General features: G+C 42.1%; 1 long non-coding RNA gene across 2 annotated transcripts in view; it reads left to right on the forward strand.

The window, feature by feature from the left end:
• The window catches only part of LOC129708693 (uncharacterized), a 42,583-nt gene that overhangs the window by 2,572 nt on the left and 21,977 nt on the right, over positions 1-18,034 (forward strand). The window contains exons 2-3 of one of the 2 annotated variants that reach the window (XR_008725396.1): positions 11,695-11,891; positions 14,176-16,548. This is a non-coding gene — a long non-coding RNA (uncharacterized LOC129708693). Of the gene's footprint in view, positions 1-11,694; positions 11,892-14,175; positions 16,549-18,034 lie in introns of those variants that run through there. The other variant, XR_008725397.1, reaches the window with a different exon arrangement.

The raw sequence follows: 18,034 nt of genomic DNA on the forward strand, positions 1-18,034 counted from the left end.
GGTGCTCTGGTTGCCTCCCACATCCCCAAAACTTGCAGGTTTGTAGACTAACTACCCTCTGTAAAATTGCCCCTCGTGGGAGAGTGGATGAGAAAGTTGGATAACATTGAACAAGTGTGAAAGGGTGATCGATGGTCGGCATAGACTTGGTGGGCTGAGGAGCCTGTTTCCATGCTGCATCTTAATGTTGAAATTTTGCTTGTTGAATGTTTCTTGCTCGAAATGTGAGTCTGTATCCATGAAGTATCGCTAATAAAAGCGATTTACACCCAGTTGTAAATGATAAGTATTTGAAATTCCTATGCTCTGTTGCCAATTGGGACGTTGCATCAGCCAAGAAACATCAGAGAACTGGGTCAGTCCATGTTATGCACAATTGTTTTATATCAAATACTGTAAAAGTCATACCAAAATAATTTACCTTAAGCAATAACCATGGATAGCATGTAATTTACTGCTTGAATTTAGGAGAATATTACAAAAGTACTAAAAACAATGTAGGACCAATTCACTGAGAAGATTAATTCAGTCCTCAAAGCCTTGAGAATTTTACATGATTACCTTATGTTAGCTGTTTTTCCCCATTGTCACGGTCAGGTGTATACTTATTATGTATTAGAAAACAAATTAGCTTAGTATCTCCATTAGATACACTAGAAAGATTATTTTCAATGTGACCCAATTCCCTTCTGTCATTGCAAAGAGGAGGCTAAATTGACTCCGGCGCAAAGTTTGGGAAGTCTTTTTATGGATAAAATAGTATCAGGCATAGAAGACATTTGTTTTGATTTAGCAAAATTTACATGCTGATGAATTATAGATGCTGGTGAATTCTTAGTCTCTCTCTATTGACTGACATGTCTTCATAGGTTGTGTTCAGAAGTCTGATAAGGGAAGAAGCTGTTGCTGAATCTGGTGGGGCACACTTTCAAACTTCTGTATCTTCCACCTGATGGAAGAGGGGAGAAGAGGGAGTGACTGGGGTGGGAAAGGTCCTTGGTTATGGTGGCTGCTTACCCAAGGCAACGTGAAGTGTAGACGGAGTTAGGGGTAAGTTAATGTGTCATGGAAAGTTTGCACAATGTTGCTATTACAATGTTTAACAAAAAATTAGACAAGTACATGATTAAGACAGATTTAGAGGGATACTAGACTAAGTGGGAACTGTTGGATCCCATGTTCACACGGGAGGGCTGTCCCCCAACACAATATTCCACCTCTCCACCCATTCCAATATTGGTGGCCAGGGGGGAGGGGGGCTTTCTGGAGCGCTAGTATGGGTGTTGTGGGCCAAAGGGACTGGTTTCCAGAAGGCTAGTATGGACATTGTGGGCTGAATGGATTCTTGGGCTGGCAGCTCAATCACTCAGGCCTGATGGGCTGGCAGCTCAGTCACTCATGCCTGGTGGGCTGGCAGCTCAGTCCTGCCTGGTGGGCTGGCAGCTCAGTCACTCAGGGCTGGTGGGCTGGCAGCTTAGTCACTCAGGGCTGGTGGGCTGCCAGCTCAGTCACTCGGAGCTGGTGGGCTGGCAGTTCACTCATTGCTATTCCTCGATACAGCATTTCAGGCAGATTGCATGCCACCAAACTCAATTTCACAGCATTTCAAGCAGACTTCAGGCCTCCAAACTCAATTTCACAACATTTCAGGCAGAGTGCAGGCCACCAAACTCAATTTCACAGCATTTCAGGCAGAGTGCAGGCCACCAAACTCATTCTTACAGCATTTCAAGCAGAGTGCAGGCCACCAAACTCAATTTCACAGCATTTCAAGCAGAGTGCAGGCCACCAAATTGCCAAACAACTCATTGCATTGTCATTAAGAGCTAACAAATAATTTATTGCAAGTACATTGCAGATTCACAGTTCAGTTGATCCACAGCTTAGAATCACAGTCGTGGACTCTCCCTTGCGATCTTCCAGCATGACTAACTCACGTCCTTGGGGCTGCCTCAGCGGAGGAGGACTGTGAGTAGGATGGGCAAAAATCATAGCGATATATGGCAGCGTTTTTTCTAAAATCAATATACCCAACACAGACAGGAAGTGGTCAGGATGATATTTTTAGTTATATAGATGGACCAACAGCAGGCAGGTGGGACTAGTGTAGATGGGGCAGGTTGATCAGCATAGCCAAGTTGGACCGAAGGGCCTGCTTCCACGCTGTATGACTCTATGACTCTGTTAGCACCAATTGACTCAGATAGAAAGTGCAGAAGAGGAGCGTAGATGGGAATATTGATGCAAATTTATACCCAAGGGCTTGGATGATTTTCTAGTGTAGCTGATGGAAAACATGAGATGTCAAAGAAAATGGAAGTATTAATTTTAAACCTCATGCAGGATTCAATGCCAGGAGCAAATAATTCCCATTCTTAATGCGGTACCCTCTCTGGTTATCTCTGCTTCTAGGACTGACGGAGCAGGTTTCTGTTTCCATGGGACACAGCCAAAGGCTATCAAGAGTCTTTGTGGCTCAGTGGCAAATCAGGCCCATCGCAACTGAACTCCATTTGCTGCCACCTGGAAGTGGTGCCACACTATACCAAAGACCCAAGTCAAACCTGAACTTGGGTGCTGTCTGTGTGGTGTTGCACCTTCCCTCTGAGACTTGCGCGGATTTCCTCTGGGTGCTCCAGTTTCCTTCCACATCCTAAAGACGTGTGGGTTTGTAGGTTATTTGGCTTCTGTAAATTGCCTAAGTGTGCAGGGAGTGGATGAGAAAGTGGGATAACAGAGAACTAGTATGAACGAGTGATTGATGGCGTGGACTCGATGGGCCAAAGGGCCTGTTTCCTTGCCGTATCTTTCAATCAATTCCTGTCTTCAAATACGTTTTTCTATCTTTGGCTCAGTTTAGTTTAGAGAAACAGTGTGAAAACGGGCTCTTCGGTCCATTAAGTCCATGCCGACCAGCGATTGCCTGTACACTAGTTCTTCGCCACACACTAGGGACAATTTTCAGTAGCCAATTAACCTAAAAACTGCACATTTGGAGTGTGGGAGGAAACCAGAGCACCGGAGAAAACCCACGTGGTCACAGGGAGAACCTACCAACTCTGTAGGGACGACACTCATAGTCTGGATTTAACCCGGGTCCCTGGTGACACCCTAAATATCAAATCCCCATTCACTCTCATCTTGCACTGAAAGCGGCAGAAGTAAGGATTGAACCTGGATTTGTTGAAGCTGAGAGGTAGCGGTTCTACCCCTTGATTCACTGCGAACTTGATGTATTAAATTCACAGTAGAAAAATGCTACAGGTCCAAGGACAATGAGATTTTAAAAGCAACCATCCGAGAAGATGTATATCTTCTTGGATGGTTGCTTTTAAAATCTCATGGATAAAAGCAGAAAATCACGACAAAGGCAGAAAGAATTCCGTTATCGAAAGGTGTTACCAGGAACTAATAGTAGAAAGTAGAGAGAAACTTCTATTTGTTGAAGAGTCTTAAACTGGAACACATAATATGGGAGTTAGAGTAAGAGTGCATTGTAGAATTATAGATTGGAAGGGTTTGGATGGATATGGGTCAAACATGAGTAAATAGGACTAGCATGAATGGGCATCTATGGCCTGGATGAGTTGGGCCGAAGGGTCTGTTTTCCTGCTGTATGACTTTATGACTCTTAACTGTTGGGATGATATTTTTATGGCATAATTCTCAATTAGAACTGACATTTTACAATTTAAATCGGTAGTTAAGAAGGCAAATGCAATGCTAGCATTTATTTTGAGAGGACTAAATTATAAAATCATAGAGTAATGCTGAGGGTTTATAATACACTGGTCAGGCCACATTTTGAGTATTGTGAGTAGTTTTGGGCCCCATAACTGAGGAAGGATGTGCTGGCATTGGAGAGGGTCCAGAGGAGGTTTATTAGAGTGATCCCAGGAACGATTAGGTTGACATATGACGAGTGTTTGACAGAACTGTGCCTGTACTTGCTGGAGTGTAGAAAGATGAGGGGGAATCTCATTGAAACTTACCGAATAATGAAAGGCCTGGATAGAGTTGATGTTATGAGGATGTTTACACTAGTGGGAGAGTCTAGGACCAGAGGTCATAGCCTCAGAATAAAAGGATGTACCTGCAGAAAGGAAATGGAAAGGAATTTCTTTAGTCGGAGGGTGGTGAATCTGTGGAATTCATTGACAGCTGTGGAGGCTGTCAATGGATATTTTTAGGGCTGAGATTGACATATTCTTCATTAGTAATGGTATCAAAGGTTGCAGGGAGAAGGCAGGGGAATGGGATTGAGAGGGAAAGATAGATCAACCATGATTGAATTGCAGAATTGACTTGATGGGCCAAATGGCCTAATTCTGCTCCTATAATTATGAACTTATGACCTACACTTTACTCATAGCTGGAGAATTAGTGCATGCATCAGTTAATGGTGTATATTTATAGACAAAGCCATTCAACTCGGTATAAAGAAGAATGGTAACCCAGAACATTCAAAGTATGAAAACACTCCGCATAATACAATGACTGGTGGGCTCGTGGTCTAATTGTCCTGAAAAATTGATTTGGTCGATCATGCAAACATGTTTTGATGCAGAAATTTCTGCGAACAATCAGCATTTTGAAGGGCTGGTGAGTGGGTTTATTACTAACAATCAGTTGAACAAATGGCTAAAAGGGTGCCAGCTTCAAATTGGATGTCACTAAGCTCAAAGTTTATTAGAGAAGTTTTCTTTTTTTTTTGCACTCTTAATTTCACGTTTTTGTGCACCTTGTGTGTTGTGACGGTTGGCAGACCAATTTCATACCGGGGATGAATAAAGTTTTATCGTATCGTAACAGTTGAGTAAAACTCTGTAGTAATTGTGCAAAAATTAAGGAAGGAAAAGAGGGTATTTTCCTGAAAACATTTTGTTTTGATCTGGTGATCATTTGGTCAGGTTTTGCTGCTTCAGGCTATTTTAAGCAATGCTTTTCCAAGAAAATGCTGAAACAAGTATTTCTATATTCACGGAGCAAGTTGTGGAAACATTCTATGTGCATGACTTTTAATCTTCTGTGAAGACAGTGATTTATTGAGGGATCTATGCCAAGTGGATAACTTAAGCAGAGCAAATCTGTTTTATTATTTATTATTCAGTGAATGAACTTGTATGATGATGCCTCCCTGTCTGGGACACAACATTCTAGCACAACGGTATTGTGAAACAGCCTGAAGAAGGGTTCCGACCCAAAACGCGCCTATCAATGTCCGCTAGAGGTACTGCCTGACCCGCTGAGTTACTCCAGCACTTTGTTTACTACGCAAGATTCCAGCAACTGCTGTTCATTGTGTTTAGTCTTTAAATCATTTTCATTCAGCCCCTGAGAGAGAAAGAGAGAAACGTGTGTTTGTTTGTGGGGTGGGGGGGGGGGGGGGGGGGGGGGGGGGGGGGGGGGGGGGGGGGGGGGGGGGGGGAGGGGGAGGAGGAGGGGGGGGAGGGGGGGGGGGGGGGGGGGGGGGGGGGGGGGAGTGCTAGGGTTATTTCATTCACCACCATAGGGAAAGCAACTGAAAATTGTTATATATATAATATTTCTTAATGCAATTAGATGCCACAAGTGTGTCAGATTTTAGAACATCCCAGGATTCAAAGTTAATCCTATCCACATACATCTCTTAATGGAGAGGGTGTAGTCTAGAGAACCATTGGAGTACACACACACCAAGTTCTCCCAGACCAGGGTAAATTAGCAGGACCACCTATTGAAAGTAATCGTCACTGGGAGAGAAAAGAAACCAACCAAAATAAGATGAGTTGTTGAAATGGGGAAGAAGATTCACAGGAGGAATGGCAGGGTGACACAGTGTACAGTTGGTAGAGTTGCTGCCTCACAGCTCCAGAGACTGGGTTTGATCCTGATCTCAGCTGCTGCCTGTGTGGAGTTTGCACTTTCTTCCTGGACCACGTAGTTTCCTCCTGGTGCTCCCGTTTCCTGCCACATCCCAAAGATGTGTGGGCATGGAGGTTAATTGGCCTCTGTAAATTGCCCCTAATGTGTAGGTAGTGGGTGGAAAAAGTAGGACTAGTGTGAGTAGGTGATCGATGGTCAGCAAAGAATCGGTGGGCCAAAGGGCCTGATTCCATGCTGTATCTCTCAAACAACACCCCAACTAAGGAAGAATGCTCTTAAAACAATTATTTTGCCTGGATATCAGAGATGAACATAATTAAGGTAAATGTGCCTCACCATGCATGATTTTCCAACTGCTTCAAATACATCTCCAACAGTAGGAGGAGGATAGTATGGTTATAGACTGTGAAGAGGACTATGGCTGTGAAGATCTGTTTAGAATGGTAATTTTATGTAATTTCCATTTCCTTGATGCAAGCTGACGGAATGATAGTGAGGGTTTGCAAAGTTTGAGGTTGCCACATCCAAGTTTATCTTAAATCAGGAATTCCAATTCCTTGTTGTACTTAATGTCTGTGTACCTGAAATCCTGGCACCTGAAGTGATACCTTCATTATGCGGCTGCCCATGGGAGACAAACCTGCAGCAAAAACATTTAAACTCAAATCAACCAACATTAAATCAGGCAATCAGCTATGTTGTAAACTTACTTCAAATGCAAAAGAATTGACCAGTACGTCTATTTAAAAGATCTTTTAAATGAACGTTTAAAGTAGTTGTCTGGACCTAGTCCACTGTGTTGGAAAGCATCTGGACCTAATTAACCTAATGATGTAAGTGGTCGTGTTCTCAACTGGCTGAAGTTTTTTGTAGACATCTTCAACCTCTCATCACTGAGGTTTGAGGTTTCCACCTCCTTTAAAAGGCCATCAATATTACCAGTGCCCAAAAGACTGACATGCCTCAATGACTCCCCATCTGGATGGTGTGGGCACATTGAGCCGAAGGGCCTGTTTCCACACTGTATCACTCTATGACTCTATGCCAATTTATTTTATTGGAATATCAAAAAGCTCTATGTTTTCATTTTGCATGAGCCTAATCAATCCCAATGCTTCCAAGGTCCCAACACCTCAAACACTACAGTCTATCTATCCAGCATTGCACAGAAGTGTTGAAGTCAAAGCCAGTTTGGATTATGCTGACCAAAACAGCCTTGGTTTAAGAACTAACCTGCAAAAGGATAGTTTGCAGAACTAGCCAGCAACCTGGTGAAAGGAATCCCAGTGATCCACGGCCCATCTCACCTGGTGCAGAACCAGGAACCTGCCCAGAGAGGAGGATGGAAGGGAATGGTGGCGGAAGCTGAACAAAGGGCCCGATAAGAAGAACCGGAGAGTCTTATCTTCTGTGCCCTAAAGGTCAGCAGCGAAAGGTGCCCCCTGGAGAACAGGTTGAAGAGGACCATGCAAGGAGAGGGACTACAGTTTGCAGGATGACTGGAATGGAGGTGACGGCTGCAATGGGCTTTAGTGGCCAGTTGCAACTGGGACTATAAAATGGCACCAAAATGGTGCCTCTTCCACATAGACTCAGTGAGCTGATCTGTACATTCTGTACTAACCAGGAGATTGGGCTTATGTATGGTGATAGTCTTGCTGAGCTGTATGCAAAAAAAGTAATTCACTGTATGCAAAAAAGTATTTCACTGTACCTTGGTGCACGTGAAAATAAAAAAATATTGAATCATTGAAGTCTTCTAACTGCAACTAGAAGTAAAGTCTCCACCATTTGTCATTTGTTTTGGGAAATTGAAATTAAGAGAGGCATTAATATCACACGTGTCAAGGCGTGGTTTTCTTAGAGCATTTTACAGCTAAGGAAATACTTTTGAAATGTTATCGTTGCAGCGTCATCATTGCAAATGTCAATTTGCACACATAACAATTGGGTTCTACTCCATGCAATTTACTGGCACAATTCCAGGTGAGGATATTCTCTGCTGCATTTAGATTGTTATGTGTAAAAACCACCCTTAAGTTCACAACAAATCCATTCAGTAGAAAAGATTCTGAGGTGTAATCCTTGTTCAGAGTTCAGTCAGTTCTTGAATATAACCATCTTTGGAGGTTAATATCCAACTTTGCTGTTAAGCAATATTTCTCCCAATTATGAATATGGTAATAACAATGATCTGCAGATGCTGATTTACGAAAGAAAGACACAAAATGCTAGAGTAACTCAGGAGGTACGATACGATACAATACAATACGATAGAACCTTATTTATCCCACGAAGGAAATTGATCTGCCAACAGTTATAAAACATAAAATACATGGAACATGAAATCTAAAACGATGAGTGAAAAGGATTGGGGATGTGCAAAGATAAAGATTGGGGAGTGGGGTGAGGAGGGGAGTCAGTCTACCCCATGACAAAAGGGGGATAGTCAGTCTACCCCACAACAAAAAGATCTCCTGTGGCATTCTGTACTGCATCATTCTGTACTGGTCAGGCAGCATCTCTGGAGAACATGGATAGAGGACATTTCGGGTCAGGACCCTTCTTTGGTAAGACAGGATGAAATACAAATTCTTTGAGTTAGCATTGGTTCCACTGCTTTTCTTGTTCCTGCTGTTATTTCTTCGTAGGTGAGTAAATTATTTGTGTGGGATTCCAAAAGCTATAATATAAAGATAATGGGCGCTAAGATGGGTGCGATCACCCTTTGCCCTTTTGATCTAGTGTAAGCAGAATAGTACCTTAGAACAGATTTTCATAATCTCTGTGTGCACTCAGTGCCAACCATTGTTGGTTTGGATAAAAATGCTATACAAGTACTGAGTAAATCCATCCTCCAGTGCTATAGCTCTTTAAAAAAAAGTTGCATTATAGCTGCTGCAACTCTTGCATCTTGACTTGACTTCCTTGTTAAAAATTTAGATGTTCTTTTGACTTACATTTCCAGTATTCATTTTTTTCTGTCCTTTTTAATGATGCAGCATGGCAAGAAGACCTTCGGTCCACCGAGTCCATGCTAACCATCGATCATCCATTCACACCAGTTGTATGTTACCCCACTCCTTTGCATCAGGGGCAATTTACAGAGGCCAATTAACCTACAGACCCGCACGTCTTTGGGATGTGGGAGGAAACTGGAGCACCCGTAGGAAACGCGCGGACACGGAAGAACGTACAAACTCCACAGACAGACAGCACCCACGGTCAGGATCGAACCCAGCAAAATGGTACTGTGAGGGCACAGTACCTTTACGTGCAGACTTTGTACAGGCCGCACCCAAGGTCAGGATCGAACCGGGGTCTCAGGTGCTTTGAGGCAGCAGCTCCAATAGCTGCACTATTGTGCATAGTGGGGGTCTGTTCACCTCTCCTCCATGCATATTTTTCCCTTTCTCTTTCAGTCAATACCACCACCACCAGTGTCCTTTCATCTCTCCTGGATTCCACTCAAACACAGACATGAACTTTTGATCTCAGTGCCTCTCTTTCCCTGCTATTTAAAGCAAATTGAAGCCAATACTGAGACTTGACACATCAGTGACACACAATTACTCCAACTTCCAACAAACAGGAAAGGCAGAAAAACTAGTTTGGCATTAGCTCAGGTAACTCACTGTGCAGCGTTGCAAATGATGACACAATTCATCAAACACACCTGTGTAATCCAACAAATCCCTCAGCTTTTTAGAAATCTGTATATCTGTAGATACACAAGCTTTAGAAATAGCTTTGTTTTGTGTTTAGAGCAAATATAAATTAATAGATATAATCTAACTTCTTGCTTATACCTATAATTAGTTTCTTTTTTGACCTGCAGCATATTAGTGCACACCAAATTAGAAGTCGCCTTATTTTGTGGAAACATAAAGTGGTGGAGGAGCTCAGCGGGTCAGGCAGCAGCTGGGGAGGGAAATGCACACATGATGTTTTGGGTCCAGACCTTTATTCAGACCGATTGGAGTCCATTGTTAAAACCTCGCCTGTCCATTCCCACGACAGATGCTGCCTGACCCAATGAGTTCTTCCAGTACTTTGAGTTTTACTAAAGACTTCAACATATGCAGTTCCTTGTGTCACTCTTACTTTGTTCCAACTTCGGCAATGTCTTCAAGATATGATCTTAATCATTGCTGCATTAAAAACCAAAATGTTCAAAATTGGAGATAGTAATAATGTTTCAGTAAGAAATGAAATTGACTTTTAAGTCAAGGGAGAATGAGCAGTGACCAAACAATCAAAATAACTCGTCTAAAATGGTAAAGATGAGAAGCAATTGCCAAATTTGATGCCAAGAAGTGGTAAAGGCATTGTGGCCTCACAGCACCAAAGAGCCGGGTTCGATTTTTTCCTTGGGTGCTGTTCCTGTGTGGAGTTTGCGCATTCTCCCTGTGACCACATGGGTTTCCTCCGGGTGCTCCGGTTGCCTCCCACACCCCAAAGATGTGTAGACTTGTAGGTTAGATGGCTTCTGTAAAATTGCACTAAGTGTGTAGGGAGTGGATTAGAAAGTGGAATAATATAGAGCTAATGTGAACAAGTAGGCCAAAGGGTGTAGAAAAGAACTGCAGATGTTGGTTTAAATCGAATGTAGATACAAAATGCTGAAGTAACTCAGGAGGACAGGCAGCATCTCTAGAGAGAAGGAATGGGTGACGTTTCTGGTCGAGACCCTTCTCCAGACTGATGATAGGGGAGTGGGCGGTACAGAGATAAAATGTAGTCGGAGACAGTAAGACTGGTCGGAGAACTGGAAAGGGGGAGGGGATGGAGAGAGAGGGAAAGGAAGGGCTACTTGAAGTTAGCCTCCAATTTGCATTGGGCCCCACTCTGACCACGGAGGAGGCCCAGGACAGAAAGGTCAGTATGGGAATGCCAAAGGACCTGTTTCCATGCTGCATCTTTAAAAAGAAGGATAGAAAAATATGAATGTTGCAAATGTGAGTCAAAAGACTGCCTGTTATCTGAATTTTTAACAACGGAATCAAGAGTCAAGAATAGACACAAAGTGCTGCAGTAACTCAGTGGTTCAGGCAGCATTTCTGGAGAACATGGATAGGTGATGTTTTGGGTTGGGACCCTTCTTCAGACTGATTAGAGTAGGGAGGAGAAAGCTGTAAGAGAGGTGAGAGTGGGACAAAGTCTGGCAAGTGATAGGTTGACATTGGAGAGAGGGTGGGTTTTAATTGGCAGATGGTTGGACAAAGGCCAGAAATGAAAAGACAGTGATTTGCTTTCTATCCTGGGCCTCCCTCTTGCTAGAGTGAGTCCAGATGCAAACTGGAGGAACAGCACCTCCTATTCCACTTGAATAGCTTCAAACCCAACAGTATGAATATTGAATACTCCAATTATAGGTAACTAACCTACATTGAGCCCACCCTCTTTTCAAATAATTTACAAGTCCTGCTGTACAATCTACATGACTGCCCACACACACACACACACTGCTTCAAATGTCTTTGTGGCAACATATGGCCCTGGTTTGCTTCTTGTGAACAAGCTTGCAGGCTTGATTGTGCCTTGGGATTTTGTGCCCTTGCATGAGTCCTGAACCAATGAGGAGCTGTTTAAAATGTACCTTCAGGTTTACACTTCATTAGATAATTAGGCTATTTCCGAGCGATCTTCCAACAGCAGTAATATTTCTGGCATTGCGAAATCCAATTTATTTATCATACTTTACCTCTTAAATCCTGACCACCAGCAAAGTAACCTATTTTACTGTCAAATAAAATTTGATTGCTGTTATTGTTGAATAGCATACGTAATTAGTTACGAAGAATTTATTAATTGTTTTTTTTTTAACAGCTGCTGAGATGGAGTCACTGAAGCTTATACCACATCCCAAACAGACAACAGAGTTCGTAAATAAATCTCTTGGGCCTTGTTAAAATTTGCAAGACGAACTGTGCCCACCAAGCTGACATTTCACAGCCAATCAACTGTGACTGAAGAAGCAAACCCGGCTTTATCCAGTTTAACAATGCAATTACTGTATATAAACAGTAAGTACAGAAATGAAAATTCACTGAAATTACCGTTCTTTCATCCAATGCATTTACCTCCTCCATGCAGCTAAAATGATTGAATATCTTTTTTTTTTTTTGAATGAATGATTATTTGATTTTAAGCTATTTTTACAGAATTCTTTCTTGCATCTTCCAGTACCACCCTCAGCTGGAGTAGGAAGCAGTTTGCTTCTGGGACATTGCTGAAAAAATCCTATTAATATCAAATTACAGAGTCATAGAGCCATACAGCGTGGAAACAGGCTCTTCGGCCCAACTTGCCCACACCGACCAACATAGATGGGGCATCCACACTAGTCCCACTTGCCCGCACTTGGCCCATAACCCTCTAAACCGGTATCTGCCCAAATTTATTTTAAACATTCTGATTGTACCTGCCTCAAATAACTTTCTCCAGCAGCTTATTCCATATACCCAACACCCTTTGTGTAAAAATGATACCCTTCAGGATCCTATTGAATCTTTCCCCCCTCAACTTAAACCCATGTCCTCTGCTTCTCGATTCCATTCTGGACATAACACTCTGTGCATTTACACAATCTATTCCTCTCATGGTATTGTACACCTCCATGCGATCGACCCTCATCCTTCTGCACTCCAAGGTATTTAAAGTTTCTCTGTCCCAATTCTTGACCTGACAAGACCCTAATCACATTGATGTGCCAAGGGATCTTGGAATCCAAATCCCCAGCTCCCTGTAAGTGATAACACATGTAGATAGTGTAGTAAAGAAGGTTTTGGATATGCTTGTCTTCATCGGTCAGGGCATTGACTATCAGAATCAGGAAGTCATGTTGCAGTTTTACATTGGAGTATAGTGTAAAGTTCTGTTCGCCCTATTATACGGGAAGGAAATGGAGTCTTGGAGAGGGTGTCAAAATTGTTTAGCAGAATGTTGCCTGAATTAGAGAATATATTATCTATCTCTGGAGCTTCGGAGGCTGAGAGCTGATAACAGTGTGTGCAAATATGAGAGGAGTAGATAGGGTAGACAGTCAGAACCTTTACCCAGGGTGAAAATGTAAAAACTATGGATTTGGTTATAATTGCCATGATTCTAAACTGAATGAGAACAGAACAATAATTTAGTGGAGATGACTTTTTCTGCACTCTTCTCTTTCAAGAAAGCAACATGTTTAGGTTTATTATTGTTGCGTGGTACAGTGAAAAGCTTTGTTTTGCATGCTATCCAATCAAATCAAATAATACTATGAATAAATACAGTCAAGCCAAACACGAGTATTGTGGGTGGAGCGAATGGAAATAAACCGAATGCAGAATATAGTTCTCAGTATTACGGCGCACCAGTTCCAGAGACAAAGTCCAATGTCTGCAATAGGGTAGAGATGAACCAGACTACCCCAACTTATTGTAGTACTGTTCAGAAGCTTGATAACACGGTATTGAGTTTGGTGGTGCACACTTTCAAGTTTCTGTATCTTCTGCCAGATGGGTGTGGGAGAAGATAGAATGACCAGTGTGGGACAAGTTCTGGATTATGATGGCATGTGTTAGACCTGTACCCAAATAAAGTAAAGTTTAAAAAAAAAAAAGGAAAATAGGCTGGTATTGTCAGCAGATCCAGAGGTTTAAGTTGAGGGAGGGAAGATTTCATAGGAACGCGAGGGGCAATCTTTTTAATACAAAGGATGGTAGGTGTATGGAACAAGCTGCCAGAGGATGTAGTTGATGCAGGTACTATCACAATGTTTAAAACAAAATTTGGACGGTTACGTGGATAGAATAGGTTTAGGGAAATAGACCAAACGCAGGCATGTGGGACTAGTGCAGATGGGGCATGTTGGTCGGTGTGGGCAAGTTGGGCTGAAGAGCCTGTTTCCATGCAGTATGACTCTGATTCTATGAATTTACCAGGATATGTATGCATGGCAGTGAAGTAGCCTGAGGAAAGTTTAATGGGGCTTTCTGACAAAGAGAGCACCACAGACTGTTTGACTTTACTATTTTATTTAGAGATCCATGAACTCGATGTGAATGTTTGAATGAATTTTTATATCATTTAAATACATAAATTAAGTGGATGTTTGGAGCCAATTCATTTGAAATAAATGCTGGCAAAAATGAAGTTAATTGCACCATTTATCTTTTTTGCTAACATATGAAGTTTATAATCCAGATGAACTGGTTGTACATAACAGTGACAGGGAAATATCAACAGTCTGTTCAAAATTCACGATTGTTTCTCACATACTGAGATTTTCCTCTGCCATCGGTGCATTACTTAGTATCTTTATTTTAGTTTTTAGAGATACAGCGCAGAAACAGGCCCGTTGGTCCACCCAGTCCATGCTGGCCAGCGATCTCCAAGCACTAGCACTACCCTACAAACTAGGGACAATTTATAATTTTATCAAGCCAATTAGCCTACAAAACTGTACATCTTTGGCTTGTGGGCGGAAACCAGAGCACTGGGAGAAAACCGACTCAGTCACGGGGAGAAAGTACAAACCCCGCACAGACAGCATCCGTAGTCAGGATTGAACCCAGGTCTCTGGCACTGCACCGCCCTTGGATCTTGGATCCTGCATTCTTGTATCCACATCTGCACACCAATGGGAATCTTCAAAACTTACCTCAGTAGGAAAATCTTTTCCATCTACGTACAAATGACATTCAGAGCCAAGAATGTGCCATTGTCCTCAATAGATGACAGAACTTGAATATTCTTGACAATTCTGGACTCAGCAGGAGTTTTTTGGAAGGAACTGGAGCTGGTAGCTACCTGCTAAGCTCGTGATTACCCTACTGATTATGTGAGGTGTCACCACTCGTGTTCTGTGAACTAAATGTCCAAAAAAGAAGTATTTATTTATTTTATTTTAACAAAATGAATCTGAATCAAAATGAAAAAAATAAAGGACAGAAACTCATTGTTAATTAGTGGTATGTTATAGTGTTAATGAATATATTTGTGGTGTTTGCACATTCTCCCTGTGACCACATGGGTTCCATCCGGATGCTCCGGTTTCCTTCCACATCTCAGACATGCATGTTTGTAGGTTAATTGGCCTCTGTAAATTGCCCTGAGTGGGTAGGGAGTTGATATAAAATTGTGATAACATAGAATTGGTGAACATGGACGATCGGTGTGGTCTATTTCCATCTTTCAATTAACAATTAGTCAATCAATCTATCAATCAATCAATCAATTTCGATCCCTTTTACCCCTCCAGTTTTTTTAAACTGGATATTAAAATACCATGTTTCAAAAAACACAAGCATTAGACTGCATCTTTCATTCTGCTACATACATTAGTACATACCACAATTTAGTTGGTGGCCTACTTAAATGAGTCCTGTTATTGATGGAAGCACTGGTGCAAAAACGACTAGGTATATGCAAGACTTCACATCAAATGAGTTGCTGTATATTATATGACTTTGTTTTTTTAATTCACCACTTTGCAATGTTATGTGGTGTCTGGTATGAACACCAAGCAAGCACAACAATCTATGGACAACAAAAACAACAAAAACTATGGGCAACAAAGACAAATAAAGAATAAAACCTGTCCTGTACTACCTTTGGCAGATGGGTACAATGGTAGCTTTCATCAACTCGAGGGAGTGGCCAGGTTGGTACTTAAGGCAAATGTGGAGGACAGATGACAGATTGACATTATGTAACTGATGTTCCCTGAAACCTAGCTCCATTTCACTCACAGAGCTCATTTTCATTTTTTCATTTTATTAGGAGAAACGTGAATACCTGTTTTTTGGTTTCATATATTTTTTACTTTAGAGACACAGCATGGAAACTTGCTTCGGCCCACTGGGCCCATGGCAGCCATCGATCACCCGTTCACATTAGTTCCATGTTATCCCACTTTCTCATCCATTCCCTACGCACGAGGGGCTATTTACAGAGGCCAATTAAACTACAAACACACATTTTGGGGATGTGGGAGAAAACCCAAGCGATCACAGTGAGAACATGCAAACTCCATGTGAACAGCACCCGAGGTCAGGATTGAACTCGAGTCTGTGGTGCTGCAAGGCAGCAGCTCTACCAGCTGTGCTACAGTGTCGTCATCTTGGACACATAATATTGCAAAATGATTCATTCAACTACTGAGTCATAAATGAATGATGAATGAATAAAAAAATTATTGGCCAAGTATGTATACATATATAGAATTTGCCTTGGTGCTTTGCTCGCCAGGATAAAAACACGATATACAGCAGACAATTAAAAATCAAGCATTATAATGTAAATATGTGAAAAAAAAGTACCCGAGTAAAAAGAGGCTGCAGACTTTTGGTTGTTGAGTAGAGCAACTGCTCGTGGAAAAAAGCTGTTTTTATGTCTGGCTGTGGCGTCTTTGATAGTCCTGAGTCGCCTTCCAGAGAGAAGTACTTCAAAGAGTCGTGGTCAGGGTGAGAGGGGTCAGAGATGATCTTACCCACTAGCTTCCTGGCCCTTGCAATGTACGGTTCATCAATGGGGGGGGAAGGTTGCAGCCAACAACTTTCTCGGCTGATCGAATGAGGCGCTGCAGTCTGGATGTCATGCTTGGTGGCTGAGCCAAAACAGACTAGGATGGAAAAGGCGAGGACAGACTCTATGATGGTAGTGTAAAACTGGACCATCATTGCCTGTGGCAGGTTGTGTTTCCTCGCACAGACCATCACTCTCCCTCCCCACGGCCACGGAGCAGCAGCGCTGCCCCCCCCCAGACCCAGCCCCTGCGCCAAGGCCCCGGGTCCCAGGCATGGCCTCTCCCCGACCCTGGACCCCACCGCGCAGAGTTAAATGAAAGAAGTTTGATGTCATTCGGCCCATCAAATCTCTGCTAGCTCACAGCAATTCTAATAGTACTGCAACTTGCCTATTTCCATGCAAACTATGCTCTACTAAATACTAAACTCTCTCCAGTTTTACCAGCCAAGTTGGCATATTGAGCCTGACCCATTTGCCTGCATTTGGCCCATAACCATCTAAACCCTTCCTATCCATAGATCTGTCCAAATGCCTTTTAAAAGTCATAAAGAAGAACCACAAACATTAAGGCATTATTTTGCTTGCAATTTTATCACAATTTGTAAATGTATCATTTGTATATCCATTTGCACAGCTCCAAGGTCTTCAAACGTTTATTTAACTCTCATTTAACCCTGCATGTGCAGATGCAAGAAGCTGCTGGCAGCTTTACCCAACCACAAGGTGAAGCACCAAGGGCATTACCTTACTAACTACGGTAACATCTAGGGCAATGCAATTCTAATCTATTCATTTCAATGGATCAGAAATATGAATGAGATTACTTGCTGCAGGAATGCATTTAGCAAATTCATCCTCGCATCAAAAACTACATGCTGAGTAATTGCATAAGTTGCTAGACAATATAGCAAATTTACATAATCATAATTTCAGATAATTTTTCTCTATCTCTGACTCTAACTGGTTATAATATATTTAGGGATTCTCTTGCATGCTATCAAATGACCTTAAAATAACATCACCCACCGGCAATAAGATGTATATAATAAAAGTAATGAGAAATGCAATAAATTGTTTTTGCTTTTCGAGTCATCATAAAGATATACAGCATAGAAAATAACCCTTCAGCTCAACACGCCCATGCTGACCAAGATGCCATAGTCAGAGAGTCATACAGGGTGGAAACAGGCCGTTTGGCCCAACTTGCCTATGCCGACCAACATGCCCCATCTACACTATATGCCCTTCTTAGATTGTCCCATTTGTTTGCATTTGGCCCATTTTCTTCCAACCCTATCCTATCCAAATGTCATTGAAACGTAATTGTACCTGTCTCCCACTTCCTCTGGCAGCTTATTCTATATACCTGCTACCCTCTGAGTATTAAATTTGTACCAAATATCTCCTTTAAATCTTTCCTCTCTCACTTTAAACCTATGCTCTCTAATTTTAGATTCCTCGATCCTGGGAAAAAATACTCTATGTACCCTAAGTAAGCCCCTCATAATTTTACGTCTATTTAAAGTCACCCCCCTCCCCCCATCTTCCTTCGTTCCAGGGATAACTGTCCCAACCTCTCCAAATACATGCATATTGCCCATTAAAAAGTATTCCTCTGATAGAGAATGGAAATACTAATTCTAATATAATTAACTAA

Source organism: Leucoraja erinacea, chromosome 24 (genome assembly GCF_028641065.1).
Source record: "Leucoraja erinacea ecotype New England chromosome 24, Leri_hhj_1, whole genome shotgun sequence".
Classification (NCBI taxonomy): Eukaryota; Metazoa; Chordata; class Chondrichthyes; order Rajiformes; family Rajidae; genus Leucoraja; species Leucoraja erinaceus.